Genomic DNA, 21,234 nt, shown 5'->3' with positions numbered 1-21,234 from the left:
TTGACATATTCTGCACTACAGCCTGAGGCACTTTAGTGTTCTCCCCTTTCTTCTCAATAGCACTGAGAGTAATAAGCCTTCAACTTTTCCTCCAGCTAAGAGGATATTACCAAGTATTTACAAGACGTAGATTATTTCAGAAATAGCTTCCAGCAGCAGAAGAAGTAATATTTAGATTTTTTTAAAGAAAAACAAACACAAATAATACTACTGAACTTTCTTTTGTGTGGTATGCATATAAACAATTTTGCATGGTGAAAATATACCATATTATTTCTAAAATTTCACATAATTTCAGCGGACAGTAGAACAGCTTTTATTTATTTGCAATTTAGATTGCAAATAAATAGAACAGAATTAGAAGCTTCACGATACAATCTGATTGTCGTATATCTATTGTCAAAATGGTAAAATGAAGTAATTGATTTTGAATGCTGTCTAGAAAAGCTTTCAAACCTGTATAGAAATTTAGGGTAGTTATGCAATTGAGTTCCAGGAGAGAATAAGGAGGGGGGGGGAGCATTAGATAATCTTCAAAATGAGCAAAAATGTTGAATCATTCCGTATATGATATTTTTCACATTATATTTTCAACATATCTACGAGGCTATGCACTAGATATTATCGTAATATGCATAATACAAATAAATAAATAAATCACGAAGGCGAACAATCACTGCTAAAATATCATTGGATATAAATTTTTGATACCAAAAAGACAGAATCGGAAACCAAGTAATGCAATTTAGCATTTTAACATTTTTTTTTATTTTGTCTTTAGGAATAACAAAAAATCGTATCTAAATCTGAAATGTGATGATCCATATAATGCTATTTGGCTAGAAACGAAAGAAAAAGGACGTATTTATTTCAATAAATATTATTTAAAAATATAAATATTTGACATAATATTTTCAAAGCAAACATTTGAAAATTCGAAAATTCGAAAAAAAATTATTCAATTATTATACGTAAAGTGAAAGAATAATCAGTGCAACTCTTCCGGTGCACTGATTTGTAGAATAAAATACACCAAATTTACTATCACTAAATAGATTCATTGCAAAAGCTGATCAGTGGTCATTTCAGGATTGATTTTTTTCACATATGTGAAATTCGTTTCAATTTTTGGGAAGAGATACAATAAATCTAAAATACATTTTAGAGGCAAGAAAGGTCAAATAACTTAGGACAGTAAATGAAATTCTAAGCAACACAATAGACGTAAAGACAGGGGGACACAAAGGTCACTCAGCAACAGTTAATCCATGTTAAGCTATGGAATAGCCGTAACGAGATTAACGGCGGAGGAAGGTAATGGCATGATAAAAGGTAGAATGCCGACGAAGTTTTGATCCATGAAATAAGCTAGGGAGTGTTGAATATTTCATCCACACCGGCCGGTTGGGAGGTTAATCATCGGACCTCAAACCGTTCACAGGATAAGGTAGTCAGCCCCAGGGTATCCTATGTCCGTAGTGTTGAGTTCTCAAGACAGGTTTGCCTGCTTTGCGGGATGTAAAAACCCAAGATAAACTGGGGGGAAAATCTTACTGTCCACGCCCAAGACCGGCTAACTTGGCTATGGCTGAGGAAGATCTTTCAGCCCCCTCACGTCACCGACGGGAATCAAACCTAAGACACTCCTTCCCAGGCACATGGTTGCGAAGCGCACAGTCACTGGGCTAACCGCGCAGATATAACCTCCTATATTTATTATTTAGCAGGATCTCACCTGTTTAGTCTTCTTCGTCTCAATAACACCAATCATGTATGCCTAAGTGATAGTGGGCATACGTGATGCTTAACATTCTAGTTTTTCTGCCAGTTTGACTTCTTTTTCGTTGATATTTCTTATGTTGATGGTGCATATCTTCAATTCTTCTGACAACGAATGTGTTCTAGAAACTAATTTTCAATATCCATCCTCTTTCTCTCACGAAAACAGTGGGGGTGTGTACCTTACTTAACCGAACAATGTCACAACTAGCATGCAATTCCATCATGTGTGTGTGTCTTGTTTAAGCCGCTAGAGAAAACATTTTGGTCGTCTAAGTCTCAAATTATTCCATCAAAAATTTTCTTCAAAATTAATCTGTTATTTGTCAGGTCCTCAATATCGTCATATCTAATATTTCAGTTTTATAAAACATCACTAAATGTATTAATTCACGTAGACGTGGGTCGTCCTTTAGTTTTCTTTAACTGCCGTCAAACACGTTTTTGCTAGCGTTTCCTTGTATTGTTAATAACGTAATAATGAAGACCTGATCATGTAATATTATCATAATATACTTCATAGTCCATGAAGTTAATAAACCAAGTAATTTTGCCATTCGTTTTATGTTCCTTCTGAGAAGGAATATAAAATGGATGGCACGGTCAGGGAAACTACCACATTTTCTTCCACATAAAAAAGCAGGAGAATGAGCCTTTCATGACATTAGGCCTGGACTAGCATATATGACAATTAGTTACAATAGAAAGGCGAAATAGAAATAATAATAATAAAAGCAGTATGGCGTAATTTAAAGAATAGCTCCTTCAATGACAGAAGAAAGTAAATCAGTCTCTTAATTAATTAAAGTAAACTTTTTCATTTTCCTACTTTATTCATTCAGATTCATTTATGCACATCTTACCGATAATTTATAACTAGGAAAATTCTTTTCTAAAGCAGTTCTCATTGGCTTTAAATTCTCTATTAAAAAATTTACGACTGCAACACTGCTAATCATAAATAAATTATATCATTCTCTTAAAATAAATGTTCAGATTTTCAAACCATCAAATATTTATCAAATTCTCCATCGAATAAACGTCAAAGAGTCTTTAAACCTCATGAAGTCCTCAGTCCATAAAATAAGATACTAGGATAGCTGCAAGAGGGAAGGAAAAAGACAGATCCATGTTGCTTCTTTCTCTCTCTCTCTCTCTCTCTCTCTCTCTCTCTCTCTCTCTCTCTCTCTCTCTCTCTCTCTCTCTCCCTGTTCTTTTCTCTTGTGATTTACAACAGTGAAGAGGGAAAAGTATTGCTAAATAAAGAATCTTGGGATACATTCAGGCTCTTGGCGTTTGACTTTTTCAGTTTGCAGGCTTAATGAGATTATCTCTTGTGGCCCTGCTTGCAAGACAAACTTATGGCCCGTTTGGAACAATATTTACCCTTGGCAAGTGTTGTCCTTTTTTTTTGTTTTTTGAAATAGCCGATTCACAGTGTAAATGTCAGTTTACTGCATACGCTTCCATTTAGCATTGCATTTAAATTGTGTCTTTTTCATTTACGTAGGTGAAGTTTCAGCAAAAACTCCTGTGATAAAATTTTAATATTGTTGCTGATGTCAAGTTCATACTAAAGTTTTAAGGAATTAACTTCTTGGCGCAGTTCAGAAGTCTCTTACATTCGAGTGTGTGTGTGTGTGTGTGTGTAGTCAGTATATTAACACTATTAATGGCGCTCATAATTTGTAAGACTTCTGTCATTGTAATATTATTGTATTTAACAAAGTTTTCGTATGTTTTTACTTTATTGTGATTTGTCTGTTTTGTTTATCTCAGAATTCTTGAATAAAACTAGTTTTTAAGTAATCGTCTTTTATATTCTCCATTATTTTTTTGTCCATGAAAGAAATTTGAAGAATTCAAATTGGAATGCTCAAAAATAAATAAATAAAAAAAATTAATAATAATAATATGCATTCATTATTATTAATAATATTTTTCTTCTAATACTGAAACTGAAATAAGAACTAACCTGAAGCAGCAATCTGTATGATTTTTACACGGAAACGCTGTGCTACTTTTTTTTTTTGTCTTGTCCATCACCAGCACTTCTTTTGACATACTAAAAGTTGACTTTCTGTTATAAAGAAAGGAACACGGTTTTCAAGTAAATTCCTTCAAACTCTGCAAAGGGCGCAGGCTTATCTTCTTAACATGGTGAAAAAATCACGAGATTAACAAGAGTATAAATGACTAAAATTCACCAAACATGTAGTACTCATGATAGCTGTAGTGATATTCGTGTAATAGAGATAGGAGAAATCAGTTGATCCCTCTCAACTTCAAACTTATCAGCCTTTCTAAACTGCTCTGATAACATTGCTGGGATATCTGAAAATAAAGAAAAGTATATTGCAACAATTTTTACAAGAATTTGCTTAGGGTTAGATATGCTTTTTAATAGGCCTCGAACCTTTGGTCTTTCTGAGATAGCAATAGTTATGTCATAGCCTGATATAGCAATATTCATGCTATATAAAATCATTTGCAGACTGGCTTTTTTTTTCTTTTGGAAATATAATATCAGTACGTCGTAAATCGTGATATTTTACCTGATTAAAAATTATCTAATAATTTCATGATTATTTCAGAATTTAATGCTTTTTATATGCTTACGTATCCTTTACTTCCTGCCAATTCCGGCTTTGGAAATAAAATAAGCTGAAATCCTCGGCTAAGACAAACTAATATAACACCATGGGCAATCAACTAACTAGGAGATCCAAAAGGTTCTGTATTGCACCACGTCTTATTAAATTCAGGTTTAAACTTGCGTTCGTTGAAAGTATACAACGCCAAGGCTTTTTAATAAAGCACACGAATCTTATCAATATTTGTAGAATATTAAAGAATGGATAGCCTTGCATTAGATAAAGATATTTTTATAACATTTTCTCACCCCTGTATCAAAGGCATCTTCTTGAAGATGCCTTTGATACAGGGATAGAAATTTTAATAAAAATACTGTATCTAACGAAAAGTTTTCATCTTTAATTTCCTGCAATTTTGTCCACTTACGTTTCTATATTAAGTCCCTACCAACCATTCTGGTTTTTTACACCACAAAAATCTGTAATAATTACATGTTTAACAATAATCCTTAGTAGTAGGGGTTACGGTAGTGACAAAATGCTTCTGGTGGGCGTGGCTTTTCCCTGAGGGTATATGTGTCAATGGCTTCAGCTCCTAGTAGGGGTGACGGTAGTGACAAAATGCATCCGGTGGGCGTGGCTTTTCCCTGAGGGTATATGTGTCAATGGCTTCAGCTCCTAGTAGGGGTGACGGTAGTGACAAAATGCTTCTGGTGGGCGTGGCTTCATGAGTCATGAAATTCAGTGAGGGTATATGTGTGTGAATGGCTTCAGTTCTTGTGTTTTGGTTAGCATATGGGATTATGGGTGATTTTTTTTGTTCGTGAATGGAATTGTGGGTGATTTTTTTTGTTCGCGTATGGAATTATGGGTGATGGTAGAGATAAGGATTTGTGTTGTGATTGGTGGGACAGTTTAAACCAAATGCTTCCGGTGTGCGTGGCTTCCTGAGTCAGGAATTTCCCTGGGAGCATATGTGGTCAATGGTTTCAGTTCTTGTGTTTTGGTTTGTTTGTAAATAAATGTCGTCATTTGTAAATAAGTGACATTGTTGTTTTGAATGGAAAGGATGATATTAGTGGATAAGAAATCGTGTCGTGATTGGTGGTCACTTCTGACCAGATCAAGATCAAGATAAGATAAGGAATCGTGACGCAAATGTTTGTTGTTATTGAGATTGGAATTTCGCTGGGGCCCTTGTCTGTCAGAAATATCACGTGGTGTGATGGGTGATATTTAGAGATAAGAATCGTGACATTATGTCTTTGTGTGTTTTGGTTTGGCTATGGAATTGTGGGCTATGTTTTGAGATAAGATATCTTTGAATTTTCCCAGGGTGACACACATCCGTCATTGTCGTCTGTTGGAATTCTTAGAGTAAGTCGTGATGGCGGCAGTCTTTCGAGCTTTTCTGAATAATTAATTATATACTGATGTCACTCAAACACACATACTTTTTTTCCATACCTCATCTGTATTTTCTTCTATATTCATATTCTAATCAATTTCATATTTTATTCATAATTCATCCGGATACTTTGATTTGTCTAAAAGTAAGATCTTAAAATTCAATAAATAAATAAATAAATAAACAAACAAATCGTGTGTGTATTCACGGTTATTTCAAAAGTGTTCTTACTTAAACATACATAACACATCAATGACACTGTTTGTTCTTTTAAGTTTACATATTTATTTCACAGATATTATTTACATTGCAATATGCAAGAAATAGGAATTGAATTTACATATATCACCAATGCAAATGGTGTTTTTCTTGGCGTAACATTTCTTTGAAAAAAAAAAAAACTTACATTTCTTTCCAGAATGGGAGCATCGTGGTACTATCTAGGTTTACTGAATATTCCAAATTGTTGATTAACATATATTCCCAGAACACAAACACCAATCTGAAAAGAGTTTTCATTATAGGTTGCTGTGCCTAATATATATTCACACCACAAAACACACAAAACATAGGAGTTGATAGATATTTCTGTAAATAACCAGAAAAGCTAGTGGACTACTTAATTTACTTTAGCATCCGTTGGTTCTCTGTATTAATCTTTCCCACGGGTGCCCATCCTTGGTTGGAAGGTCTATGTGCTGTTTTGTTTAGGGTAAGTGTTATTTCCGCTTTCGAATTCCGATTGCTGTTAGAGTATGGAATTCAGACAAGTGAAATTTTTATTTTATTTTTTTTTTTTCAAATTGATTGGTTATTTTCTGTATTTTACTTTTACAGGTCATATTCTAACAGAATAACTGAGCAGAATTAATAAATATATAAAGTATATGAGAACTTATTTTCCAACACTGTATATTTCTCATTAACTCTTATCTTATCCGGTCGCCTTTTGTTATACGTAGGTGAGAAATCGTGTGTTTTGTTTCGAACTCTTGGTTTCCATTGGGAAATTACCAATATAACTATTAATTTTACCTTCGATTCCTTGTGCTCTTAACCTATTTCTGTAAGTAGAATTTATTTGTGAATTATTTTCCCACACTGTTTATTTTCATTAACCTTGTTTGTAGATAACTGAGTGACTCATTTCCGATCAGTCGGTCATCATTCTTTTCTTACCCGTATAGATAATGGTTACTTCAAAGGTGAAATTTTTCTCAGGGATGTGTATTAGTCAACTTTCTGATGGGTAGCAAAGGTTCGTAATTTGACCTTGTGTGATCGATGAGAACTAGTTATTCATTGTCACATGATGTAATTTTTGGTTTTCCATTGGTTCTAATTTTTTTATAAATAGACTAAAGGGTCGCTCTTTGGCTCCAATTTGAGTTTCTAGTAGTTACTTTCTAGTAGTATTTGTAACAGTTGTATGCATTCAGAAGATTATTATAGTTTCAAAATGAGTTTTCCTGGAGAAAAGGTAAGTTAATTTTGTCATTTTATTGCAATGTCATATGAATTTTAGTGACTACATTAGCGATTTTGTCTATAAAGTTATAAGGTGGTTTTTGCAATGGAAAACGAATAATCATGTTCATGATATTCAATCTGTTTTGTGTTAAGTGAAAATCCCATAAGTCATATATATATATATATATATATATATATATATATATATATATATATTTTTTTTTTTTTTTTTTTGATTGGGAAAAGATATTGAGTGTGGTTATTTAGTAATATTGTGTTAGTGAAACCATCGCATAGTGTCGAAATTGCTAATAAATTATGATGAGTAACATTTAATTTATTTTTGGTTATTAGGATTTTTTGGGGAAAATTTTTGAGGGTTGATGTTTAGTAAAAAGTGTGTTAGTGAAACTCTTATGTAGTATTGAAATTGCTAAAATCACCTTGAGTTTTTATTTCTAAACGATATTTCTGAAATCTAGAAAGTAATTTTTATTTTTATTTATTTTTAATAGCGATCATCTGTTATTCGGTTTGTTGATGGTAATGGGAATATATCCAATCATCAACCCACCATTGTAGAGGTAGATTTGACTGGAGAAAATGGGGAAATCACAGGACGTGGTATTAATTCTAATATAACAATCGCTGGTGTGGCTGGAGGAAGTCGCGACCCTCCCCAAAATTTATATGATTCACATTCAGTTACTGGATGTGAAACTAAACTCTTTACGTCTACAACTATCGAACCCTCACTCTACAGGGACTTTTATACTGTTTCGCTGCTCCGATCACGTAAATCTATCAAGTATCAAACTCGACAATTAGAGTATCAAGTTCGATTTCGTGATCTGGAACTCTTTTCACCAGAGTGTTTTTTTGATATTTTTCGAGATATGCTTAATGAGATCATTCAGCGTTTATCGGGTTCTGGAACTTTTTCTCACGTTCGGTTGGGTGTTACTGCATCCAGTTTAGAAAGCAACATAAACTTACCGTTTATGTTGCTTTCTGAACTAACTATCCATAGGATAGTTGATGCTTTTTATGCTGTCTCCCAAAGGAAACGTGAGTTTCTTTTGGCAAATGATCTGATTATCGACGTCATTCTTATCAATATAAGTAACAATGGGAGTGGTGGTGGTAGTAAAATCAATGTTAAAAGAAGGACGCTGCTTAGCCTGGATGAATTTGTGAAAATCAAAAGAGCTATTGTGGAAATTAACAACAAAGACAATCTTTGCATGGCCCGAGCACTTGTTCTGGGTGTTTCTTCACACACTGATGATGTTGCAACATACAGACAAGTGTGTTTAGATTGTAAAAAGTTACAAAGAGGGCTTTAACTCTGCACAAAATTGCTGGGATTCCGCTCATTTCTTGCGGTATTCCAGAAGCAGATCTCTTTCAAAAGCATTTGACTCCGGAATACCAAATCGTAATTTTTTCGGCAGATGCTGATTTTTCGGTGGTGTTTCGGGGACCAAATGCAAATAAACAGATCTGTCTTTTATACCGCAACTCTCATTATGATTTAGTACGTAGTGTGCCTGCTCTGTTTGGGAATAAATATTATTGCCCCAGTTGCTTTCGGACATACAGCACTTCTATCAAATTGCAAATGCATAGATGCAAAAATATATGCATCCGCTGCCGCACAAACGCCAGTCATAGTGTGCGGGACCTACTTTTGTGCAAGTTGTGCAATAGATTTTTCTACGGCAACGAATGTCTGAATTTGCACATAAAAAATAATATTTGTTCAAAACTCCATTGTTGCGGACAGTGTTTGGCTACTTTCTCTACAGATAAAACCCACGTCTGTCCACCTGAAAATTTCTGCACACACTGCAAATTAGTTCACCCAAAACAGAAATGCTTTGTGAAGAAATCGGAGGTCTCAAATAAACAAGTTTCTATGGTTTTTTTTGACACAGAAACTATAGCTAAAAATCATTGTCATGTACCAGTATTATGTAAAGCTGATTTCGGTAGTCACTAAACGCGAGTTCTGGGGTGAAAACTGTGTGGGTCAATTCCTAGACGAGCTGTTTTCTGTGAAGAATATTATGAAAAGAGATCGAGATGGTAAAATCCTTCGGACTGTCAAACCAAAATACGAAAATATTCGTGTAATTGCACACAATTTTCATGGTTTTGACGGGTATTTTATTTTGGAATATCTTTTTTCAAAAAATTTCCAACCCCGTGTAGTGTTTGACGGATCGAAGATACTTGCTGTCTATTATGACCCTTTAAACATCATATTTCTTGACAGTTTTTCCTACATTAGTGTTGCTCTTAGGAAACTCCCAGCCATGTTCGATCTCCCAGAAGTTCGTAAGGGTTTCTTTCCTCATAAGTTTCACACATCCAATTCTCTGGATTATCGTGGAGTCATCCCCGAAAAATCATATTTCCAGCCGGAATTTATGAATAAAGAAACTCGTACAGAGTTCGAGACTTGGTACGAAAATCGGCTGGACACTGAATACTGTCTGAAAGCGGAACTTTTAGCTTATACGAAAGATGACGTGCGTGTTTTGCATGATAGTTGCAATACTTTTCGCACTCTCTTCATACAGCTCACCCAGATTGATCCCTTTCTCCATGACATTACAATTGCAGGAGTATGTTTGAGAGTATTTCTCCAAAACTTTTTGAAACCTAATACATTGGCCATACTTCCTGCTCGGGGTTACATAGGGGCAAACGTACAAAGTCGAAAGGCTTTGGCTTGGCTCAAATGGCAAGAACAACATCACCATACAACATGCACGTTCTGTGGGGGGGGGAGTCCGCATCGGACCTTATTTTGTCGATGGGAAATGTGGAAGCATTTTATATGATTTCTACGGTTGCTTCTTCCACGGTTGTCAGTTTTGTTACAAGCCAAATACATTCCAACCATACAGAAACACTGCCATGATTTCCCTTTTTGAGCAAACGAAGGATCGCGAAAACTACTTTCGTAGCCAAGGATTCGAGGTTATCTCAATTTGGGAATGTCAGTTTAATGCTGAAATTTCTGAAAACACAGCCTTGAAAACCTTTATTGCTGCTCTTAATATTCCAGATCCCATATTACCTCGTAGTGCTCTGCATGGTGGCAGAACCGACTGCTAGAAAATGTATCACAAAATTCAGTCAGAAGGGGAAGTTATTCGCTATTTGGACTTCAATAGCCTTTATCCATGGGTAATGAAATACCAGGTATTTCCTATGGGACATCCCAAAGTTATTATCGATAATTTCGACTATTCTCCTGGGGTATACTTTGGTATTTGCCATGCAAAAGTGGAAGCACCTACTGATCTCTTTTTACCGGTTTTGCCCATCACAGTTAACGAAAAATTAATCTTCCCCCTGTGTGGACAGTGTGCTTCCGAAATGGCCCCATTATGATCTCATACGGATCGATCATTTACAGGTTATTGGTGCAGTCCAGAATTAGATTTAGCACGTTCTCGCGGTTATAAAGTTATTGAATTTTATGAGGTGTGGCATTTTTCTCAAAAATTTGAAAGGGAAGAAAACTTCTTTGCTCACTATATTGATACCTTTCTGAAGCTGAAACAGGAAGCATCTGGATGGCCTGAAAGTCAAAACCGACAGGCTTATCTGGACGAGTTTTTGCTAAGGGAAGGTGTTATGTTAAATAGTGAGCACATTAGTAAAAACCCTGGTAAACGTTCACTTGCTAAGCTTTGTTTGAATTCTCTATTTGGAAGGCTTGGCATGAGAATGTTAAGAACTCAGACCCAGGTGATTTCCTCTTATGAAGACCTCGTAGAACTTTTTTTAGATAACAGTAAAGTTATCCAAGATGCAAGGTTAGTTTCAGAAGAGCAGATGATGGTTGCCTACTCACCTATTGAAGGCACTGAGCCTGAAAATAGGAAAGGGAATGCTGTCATCTCCTCATTTGTAGCTGCCTACGGTAGGATAAAGTTATACGAGGTCATGGAACCTTTACAAAGACGGCTTTTATACAGAGATACTGATTCTGTCATTTTCATTGAAAAACCGGGCGATTACTCACCGTCCATTGGTCACTACCATGGGGAGCTAGGTGACGAACTCGACGGTGACTTTATTGTTGAGTTTGTTACCACAGGCCCCAAATCTTATTCCTACAGAACGCGGGGGGGTAAGATTGTGACCAAATGCAAAGGCATTACTTTAAATTCTCGCGCGGCCACTGAGATTAATCTGGAATCTATGATTGCAGCAGTAAGGGGTGAGCCACAAAACATCCAAATTCCTGTACCATTTTCTGTCCACAGAGACAAATGGAGCTGTCAACTCAAAACAACCTCCGTAACAAAAAGATTTGGATACACTTTTGCGAAGCGCATAGTGTCAACAGACACATGCACTTTTCCCTATGGGTATTTTAAAGGATAATTCCTTACACTCACATACCCCATAAGCAAAAGTTGCCATCTATGGGACAGAAAACTAAACAACATTCTACCTGGTAGGTAAAAATCCATGGTTGTTTCCCAACACGATGATTTGCAGTGTCGCCCTTCTCTGTACATTTTTTACATCAATGTTATTGTTACTATTATTCCACAATAGCTTTTTTTTTTTTTTTTTTTTCTTAGAATTAAAAAAGAAAATTCGTCTTGGCATGATTACATGGTGACTGTGATAAAAAAAAAAAAAAAAAAGTTGACAAAGAGATTTTTTTTTATATTAAAACAAGTATCTATTGTTTTTACATGATCTCTGATTGTATAAAAACAATCGCAGTCTTATTATATCATTTTCAATATGTTCATACATCCATTTACATGTATAATTTCGGGAGCTACTCAGTCAGGAAAAACAACATTCGTGTTGTCTCTCATAGAACATTGTAATCAACTAATCAAACCACCACCGGAACGAATCGTTTACTGTTACAGTGAAAATCAAGATAAACTTAAAAAATTTACCAATATAGAATTCGTGAATGGTTTGAAGTTACCTGAATTTGATTCTAATGTGAGAAATTTACTCATAATCGATGATTTGGTTCACCAGGCTAAGGACAGCACGAAAATAGCTGATGTATTCATAAAAGGTTCACATCACCGTAACCTTAGTGTCATTCTACTGACACAAAATTTATTCTGTAAAGGTACACATTTTCGTACAATTTCTCTCAATAGTCATTATGTTATTGCTTTTAAAAATCCCCGAGACTCTTTGCAGTTTTCTCATTTAGCTGCCCAAGTATTTCCAGGACAAACGAATGTGTTAGTTCAGATTTATAAAGATGCAACACGCGAACCCCACTCATATTTAGTTTTAGACTTTAGACAGGAAACACCTGATATTTTACGCTTGAGGTCACGGATTTTGCCAGGAGAAGAACCCAATACAGTATTTATCCCTGAATGGCTGATAGACTCAAACGCTATGAATATCTCATCAAGTACTTATCTCATTCCTCTCCCAAACAAGCAAATGATGCTTTAAAACATTGCACCTCCAGCCAAATCACCACACTCTGTTAAATCTGCAAAAATGTTTTATGTGGAAATATTCCACTAAAACATAATCAGAAGTCACGCCTACGAAGGAAAAAAAAAATTATAAGAGCACTAAGTAACAAATCGCTTCCCTTCATAACCAGAAGAAAATTGGTTTTACAGCACGGAGGAGCACTGTTCCCATTATTAGGCAGTATCATCGTTCCTTTATTGACTTCATTTATTAGAAAATGAATATGTTTAAAAAATTTACGCTTCTGCAATCACCAGAGGAGCGTGAATTGTATACACTTGATGACGAAATGAATGCTATTTTAAAAATAAGAAATAAACATGCAGATGAAAAAGTAAAAGCATATTTAAATGTTCTGCAAAAGTATTTAGGGTTGAAAAACCAATTGGCTCTCACAGAAGGAGAGCAACAGGAACATAGAATACCACGTCCAGAACCTTTACTGAACAAATCAAATACCCAGAACCATTCCCATCAACCATCAACGTCAGCCAGTCCCACTGAAGAAAATGCTTCCACTCCAATCCCTCCCCGCAAGAGAGTTCGAAGAAGGAGTACCAAATTCATCTCTCTATCTCCCCGAAAGCTGCGTGGGAATAAGAAACTGGTTTGGAAAAAATGGTAAGTGAAAAAAAACAATTTTTTTTTTTTAAATTATTTTTTTATTTTCTGTAAATGATCTGTAACAGCATTAGTTACTACAATATCATTTAACCACAAATCCTTAGAATAACATTTGCTAATATTTTGCATAGAAAGACCACGACATCTCAATATTAAAAAATACACACAATGCAAACCACACGCGACAGATTCCTTAGCTTGTACAGCTACAGAATTATAATACCATTTATTAGTATTAATATTCAGAAAGTTAACAATATCGTTTTCGGGTGGACGACCGAAGCTATCGAAAAAATCCCCGTGTTTGTCTTTAATATAGATAGCTTGCCAATGTTGTCCTGGCAACCAGGTCGGATCTGTGTTCACGACGAACATCGACTGTTGTTTTCTGATCGGATATTGTGGCAATTCATCAAGAGCACAAACTCCTAAACCCACTTTTCTCGTCGTGGGTTCTAACTCTAGTATGCTTACTAATTGTTCAGTGTTCATAGTCCAGTAACACAGAACGATCCTTTGTTACGGATAACGTACACTCAAATTCTGCATAAGAACCACTGTGATGTTTTCAGGAAGAGGTTGAGCAAATTTAACTTCGAGTCGCACACTTCCTCTTCTTAACAGGGTGACATGGGGGGCAACGGCATTTTGATCTGGCGATAAGTCAAATCCATAGAGAACGTTTCCCTTTACGTATTCTTCATAAGAAATGTCATTACCACAGTCTCTGTTCCATTTACCTAGTGATGTGAACAGTGACATGTAACATCTGCTGTAATGCCTTTCTTTGAAGTTCGGAGTCAAAGGTTGTGAGGGATACTGAATACCGTCAGCGGTCACTACAAGAAAATTCAGATTGAAATGATGAAAATTAAATGGATTTCTGTTGAAAGTGCCATTAAATCCATCACTAGCGACCAGCCCAATAATTAATCTAGATGATATTTCACCTAGATACAGATTGTCTCGTGTGGCATCTGACATACCCTTGGGAATTGAAAAATAAGACACTTGCACACGATTGATGGGGTATATCATGTTTGACTTGTCTAACACAGACAGGTGAGCCAGTTGAATCTTTGAATTTATTTTGACTTTGCGGACAAAAAGTGTAGCCTCTTCAATTTGCACTTTAGCCTTAGAATCAGCATTTGCAGTCAGTAAACAAAATTCGGGAGAACTGCGAACCATACGAACACGAACAGTAACATTATTGATCAAGTACCTGTCTTGATGCATGATGTCAGCGTGTATTCGCCCAAGCATCTCGACACTTTTTGATTGGTTAATTCGAGCTTGTCGTCTACGCATCCCACATTCACTTTTGGTAAACATATCACTAACATTAGCCACATCATCTTTAACAAATAGTTCATTTGTGAGTTGACTGTTTTTAGCATCTCTGTCCTAATTTAGTAGGTTTTCAATATAAGCCCTATAAGGATACGTGTCTGATGCCACATTCACTAGTTTATCTTGGAGAAAAACGTCAATTTGACTGAACAGGGAATGGAAAAAATTATTCACAACACCAACTGAAGAATCTTCGATAGGTTTATTATCATTGTCGGTGATGCGCACACGAACACGTAGGTATGAGTTTCCCAAATCCAAGTATTCTTCAGATGTACCTGGTATGCAAAATTCCACAGGACCTCCACTGTCAGTACTGGATATTGGTTGGTAGGTAACATAAGAACTTCTTTCCACACACATGTTGACACGAGGGTGGGAAAAAAGATCTAACTCTGACATCATATCCTCAGCAAAAGATGTCATCTCGCTTGCGTTTTTTAGTATTCGTTTTTTTCTTCTTGCTTCCTTGACCTCTCTGAAGTAATCAACTCTGAGCCTTTTCAGTAATGGTTTTCCCAGCTTCTGATGCTCTGTTTATAAAGGCTCGACGTACAGGTACCCCTTCCAAGACATCTCCTATCATATGCTGACCGGCTTTTAAGGCTTGACGACCGACAAATTGAGCTGCAGGTTTTAAAAGTGGACTTAGAAAGGAGAAGGCACTTCTGAAAATGCCACCTAATCCGTACCCACGTTGTATTGGGGGGCCCGTAAACATTTGTGCCCCACCTGCCTGCAATGTGTAATATCTGAGATAATCAGTCATCCTTCACTTGTCGGAACTGTAATTTAACTATTGTCTTGCCACCACGAAAGTGGTACAATTCGCCGCTGTCAGAACGAATTTCAATGCTAATTGACTGAAATGTTTGTTTTCGTAACGGATAATAATCAGGTTGAGCAAAAACGAAGGAGCACTTAGTGCTGCACTGAACAACTCGTAACAATGGTGCACATGTATCACCAACTATCTATTCTTGTATTAAATCAGAATAAACAAAATATGCGGCTACACCCCTCTTTATATCAACTGGATATTTCCCTGTGATTGTACCTTTCAGTTTAACACCAATCTGATTAAAACCCAGTAGAAGCCCCAAACCCGAGGCCTCCTTGGGAAACAAAAGATTGTAATCTTTCGGCACTGTCAGAGAAATAGTGTTGTTTGGGTTCTTTTTTCCAGTAATCACAGAACTCACATCAAACATTGCTTGAAGAAGTTGAGAGGGTGAATTGTAACTGCCATGGGGAATCTTGTACACTTTGTAAAATCCTTCTTTAGACTTTTCGAAAACTTTATTTCCTGTGATGTTGTCGGTATTGTTCACTCCTCCACCAATTGCATGTATCATATGAAACTCATCGTAACCGGAATCTATGTTATTAAATTCTCCCGGAAGATGAATTTCGGCAAGAGCAACTTCCCATTTACCTTTAAGTCTGATCTCGTGTAGTAATTCCACTTGAAATTTCGTTTGCGTGTTTGTAGGAAACATTTTCATACTGGCATTACTGGGGAGGGTTAAGTAAAAAGTAAAACATCTTCGCTACGAACCCAAGAATTATACGATGAGGGATAACCGAGCCACTTAACAAAATACTGAAGCTTTCCTTTCTGTTTGCGCTGCTTAAGTACTTGTTCGATTAGATACACGTCTTCCGGAAGTTCATTGGGTATATTAGCCTTTTGCAGTTGAGGTTCATAGAAAGTTCCCTCCACTATCTCTCCGTCCCGACTGCGAACTCTATATACTACAGGGTTTCTATTAATAACCTGAGCAATAGTGAACAATTCTCGTCTCCAGTTACCCCAATACCCTTTTCTAAATTAGTGGGTGTCATCACTTAAAACCACACTATCACCTACTTGAAATTTTGGTTTGGTAGTCTCCTCTTGGGTTCCATACAAATATTTCCAAACACGATCCTCGTTGTGAAGGTTAACTTAGGAAGGAGCCATACCGATAGTGCGGTGTGGTGTGAGGTTATAACTATGTACAAGGGTAGGCAATACATTTGTATAACTTTTACTTTGAGTATACGTCATCCACTTGTAGATCTTTGTTTTCAATGTTCTGATAAATCTTTCTGCAATGGGTGCTTTCATTTCGCTCCTGGTCGTGTAGAAATGAATATTATGGTTTTTAAACAATGCACGAACTTTCTTGTTGCAAAACTCTTTTCCTTGATCAGTGTTTATATAACATGGCACTTCCTCTTTAAAAATAGACTCGAAAGCATTAACAACATCGTCTGCTGATTTCTTCTTCAGTGTTCGAACCCACGCAAATCGGGAAAAACAATCAATGCATACAAGAAGGAAACACACATCCCCATTCTCTTTTGCATTGGATGACATATCTGCCAAATCACATTGAAAAGTGTGTAAAAGTGTCGGGACTTTGATTTGATTGCGTTTAAACTTTCTTCTAATGGGTTTATGTCTCACATAAGTAGGTTGTGTTGCTAACCAACTTTTCACGGTTTCATGTGGCAAATTTGTATGTTTCTGTAAAGCTTCGATACTTCCAAAACTAACTACTGTATTAGTATTATAGTAATCTGCTAACTTTTCCATTACTATCAATGATTTTTTTTTCTTTGCAGGTGAAAATCAAGAAACATCGCAAAAGTGGCAGTTACTTGCTTTTATAGCAGTACTGCTAATATTAATGACCGGAGAAATTTCCATAATCATTTGGGAAGTGGTATCAAAATCAGGCAACCAAACTTGCCTTATCAAAGAAATGTTACGCCAAGAAAAACACCATTTGCATTGTTGATATATGTAAATTCAATTCCTATTTCTTGCATATTGCAATGTAAATAATATCTGTGAAATAAATATATAAACTTAAAAGAACAAACAGTGTCATTGATGTGTTATGTATGTTTAAGTAAGAACACTTTTGAAATAACCGTGAATACACACACGATTTGTTTATTTATTTATTTATTTATTGAATTTTAAGATCTTACTTTTAGACAAATCAAAGTATCCGGATGAATTATGAATAAAATATGAAATTGATTGGAATATGAATATAGAAGAAAATACAGATGAGGTATTAAAAAAAAAGTATGTGTGTTTGAGTGACATCAGTATATAATTAATTATTCAGAAAAGCTCGAAAGACTGCCGCCATCACGACTTACTCTAAGAATTCCTACAGACGACAATGACGGATGTGTGTCACCCTGGGAAAATTCAAAGATATCTTATCTCAAAACATAGCCCACAATTCCATAGCCAAACCAAAACACACAAAGACATAACGTCACGATTCTTATCTCTAAATATCACCCATCACACCACGTGATATTTCTGACAGACAAGGGCCCCAGCGAAATTCCAATCTCAATAACAACAAACATTCGCGTCACGATTCCTTATCTTATCTTGATCTTGATCTGGTCAGAAGTGACCACCAATCACGACACGATTTCTTATCCACTAATATCATCCTTTCCATTCAAAACAACAACGTCACTTATTTACAAATTACGACATTTATTTACAAACAAACCAAAACACAAGAACTGAAACCATTGACCACATATGCTCCCAGATAAATTCCTGACTCAGGAAGCCACGCACACCGGAAGCATTTGGTTTAAACTGTCCCACCAATCACAACACGAATCCTTATCTCTACCATCACCCATAATTCCATACGCGAACAAAAAAAATCACCCACAATTCCATTCACGAACAAAAAAAATCACCCATAATCCCATACGCTAACCAAAACACAAGAACTGAAGCCATTCACACATATACCCTCACTGAATTTCATGACTCATGAAGCCACGCCCACCGGAAGCATTTTGTCACTACCGTCACCCCTACTAGAAGCTGCAGCCATTGACACATATATCCTCAGGGAAAAGCCACGCCCACCGGAAGCATTTTGTCACTACCGTCACCCCTACTACTATCCTTAATTCTTTAATTGCATCCTTTAACTTCAGAATATGCAAATCAATTCATTATATGATGTTCATATGTACAGTTTATATTATGTATTACATGATAATAATTATAGTATATATGTATAACATGATGTTTATGCACTGCAGTATAATTATCATCCTAATACATTCCAGAAAAGCGATGTTGCTTCTGAAAGCAGTAGTAAGCAGAACTGGATTCGAATTTAAAATTATGGTACTTTAACAGTGCTTTGTTTTTTTTTTATTTAGCGGAGGTGCATTGATTTAAAATTTTATTAACATGAGAATACGCGAAATATGTCTGTGCCAAGTAGGCATCCAGTTTTATATATTCCGAAGTACTTTTTGATACTTCACAAAACTGTGCAGTTTAAGCTATCTCATCTTATCATATAACGTGACCTGTTCATGTGTTTTTTAATGATAAACCCACTCATACAAAATGTTGATCATCTATAGCAGGCGTGGCCAACTTCATTCTATACGAGGGCCAATATATGATGATTGGTAGCGTCACAGGCGCACACTTTTAGACAGAACTTAAATAAAAATAAACTCTGCATTTTTTCAAGGCATAGTTATATGTATTGAATTACTATATTTGTTAAATAATTTTACTACTGGGAGAACAATATAAAATACTTGAAACTGAGTCTCTGAAACTGGTCACTGTAACCAGAGCAGAGCAGGTGACTTTCAATGATGCGTTACTCTGGAGAACATAGGAATCTGCAACTCGCACAGAGAAGCAGTAGATTTTATAAATTGAGTAATATTTTAAAAGCAATTTTGGATTCCGTGTTGAGACTATAAGTTGTTTCCGTCATCAGAAATAATGAATATAACTAGTATGCCAATCAGAAAATCTGCGGTCGAAACTAATAGCTAAATTGATAATACATATAATTTAATATAGTTTTTATCCTGCCGCGGGCCGCACAAAATCACGTTACGGGCTGCATGATCTATGATCATAGATTATGGGCCCGTAATCTATGATCATGCAGCCCGATCTATGATCATAGATCTATGAACTGTATGATCTATAGCATAGGTGGCCAACAGCAGTCCCGCGGTCCGCGGGACTGCTGTTGCTCTGCTCTGGTTACAGTGATCAGTTTCACAGTTAACAGTGTTATTGTTGCAGTTTGTGTCCCCTGGTCAGTTAGTTTCTTACTCATAGTACACAAAGGCGTACTATGAGTAAAAAAACGTAAGATCTGTGAAGAAAACAGGTTATTTCAGGAGAAATGGGAAAATGAATTTCTGTTTATAAACAATAACGACAACAAACCACAGTGCCTTGTGTGTTTGCAAGTACGGTCTGTGCACAAGGAATATAACCTCAAACGCCCCTACATACAGCACCATACCGCTAAATACCAAGAATATATTGGACAAGTCCGTACTAAAATTGTACGTAATTTGAAGAGAAAGGTTAGTGCTCAGAAATCTATTTTTACTAAACCAACATCAATACAAAAAAGCTCACCCTTGGCATTGTTTGTTGTAAGCGCAGAAATAGCAAAAGCAAACAAATCATTATCTGATGGTGAGACATTTTGTCTAAACGTGCTTAATGACTAAGAAACTTACATTTTTTGATGCGACACTGAAGACTTTTGTGATTTTAAAACTTCTCTGAGCCGAGCAAAAATTTGGAATATTACTTACTTTCACTGGAATTCTCGATGCCAGTTTTTGTTATTGAAGACTTTGCTGTATTTTTAAAAGAAATGAGAACTATTTTGTCATACTGTTTCTTCTCTTGGGTAGTCTTATTACTCACCCTTTGTACTCCATGAAGGATCCCGGATGATAATGACGCCTTTCCGGTGCAGACGTATATGCTTCGTGAAAATGTTAATATGAGTCACATGATACAACAGCTGGAGAGTGTATTTGAACAGTATGAGAATAATAAGGATGTGAATTTTGTTAGGCCAGAAAGAGAGCGATTATTTCAGTTATGCTGCCTTAACTGATAGCTGCTGCTGATTTTTTTTAATTTATTTTTATCAATACTAGTTAAAACTTGAAAACCTGTAGCATTCAACCAAATAAATCGAGCTTTTTTCTTATTAAATATTCTAGACGAGGCGTCACGTATGTCTACTGCATCAAGAACCATAACAGAGAAAATGTGTGTGAGAGCTGCAGTTATTTCGATTAATTTAAACAACATAAAAAAAAAGCATTTTTTTATTATATAGTAAAGATGGGATTGGGTCTGTTTCATATAAGTATATCATATGACACTCTCTAGTTGAGATTTTATAATAAACGTTTGAACAGCCTTTTGTACGTTATTTTTTTTATTATTATTTTTCCGTGGCAAAAAAAAAAAACGTAACATTATTCCAAACGTTACATGTTTTCAACCCCCTGATTTAGTTAGAAGGGATGTGAATTACTATAGTAATTTCGTTGTATATAAAACAGGAAATGAAATATACACTGGTCAGAACATTGCTATGAAAACAGCTCTCTGAAATAAATCATGCTTGTTTCTCAGAGCTTGGGAAGTGAAGCAGATTAACCGCTCTGGCATTC

The 21,234-nt window shown here is 35.8% G+C and overlaps 1 pseudogene across 1 annotated transcript in view; it reads right to left on the bottom strand.

The window, feature by feature from the left end:
* Nucleotides 1–20,461, bottom strand: part of LOC150096356 (cytochrome P450 3A24 pseudogene) — a 29,135-nt pseudogene extending 8,674 nt beyond the window's left edge. The window contains exons 1-2 of the transcript XR_016549988.1: nucleotides 20,356–20,461; nucleotides 3,755–4,113 (exon numbers count right to left, since the gene is read on the bottom strand). The product of XR_016549988.1 is annotated as a cytochrome P450 3A24 pseudogene (transcript). The remainder of the gene's footprint in view (nucleotides 1–3,754; nucleotides 4,114–20,355) is intronic.
* Nucleotides 20,462–21,234: the final 773 nt, after the last annotated feature.

This window comes from Typopeltis vanoorti, chromosome 19 (assembly GCF_054136105.1).
Source record: "Typopeltis vanoorti isolate ZY-2024b chromosome 19, IOZ_Tvanoo_1.0, whole genome shotgun sequence".
Classification (NCBI taxonomy): Eukaryota; Metazoa; Arthropoda; class Arachnida; order Uropygi; family Thelyphonidae; genus Typopeltis; species Typopeltis vanoorti.
Note: the sequence above shows the minus strand (reverse complement) of the source record. Positions and strands in the feature narration are given on the sequence as shown.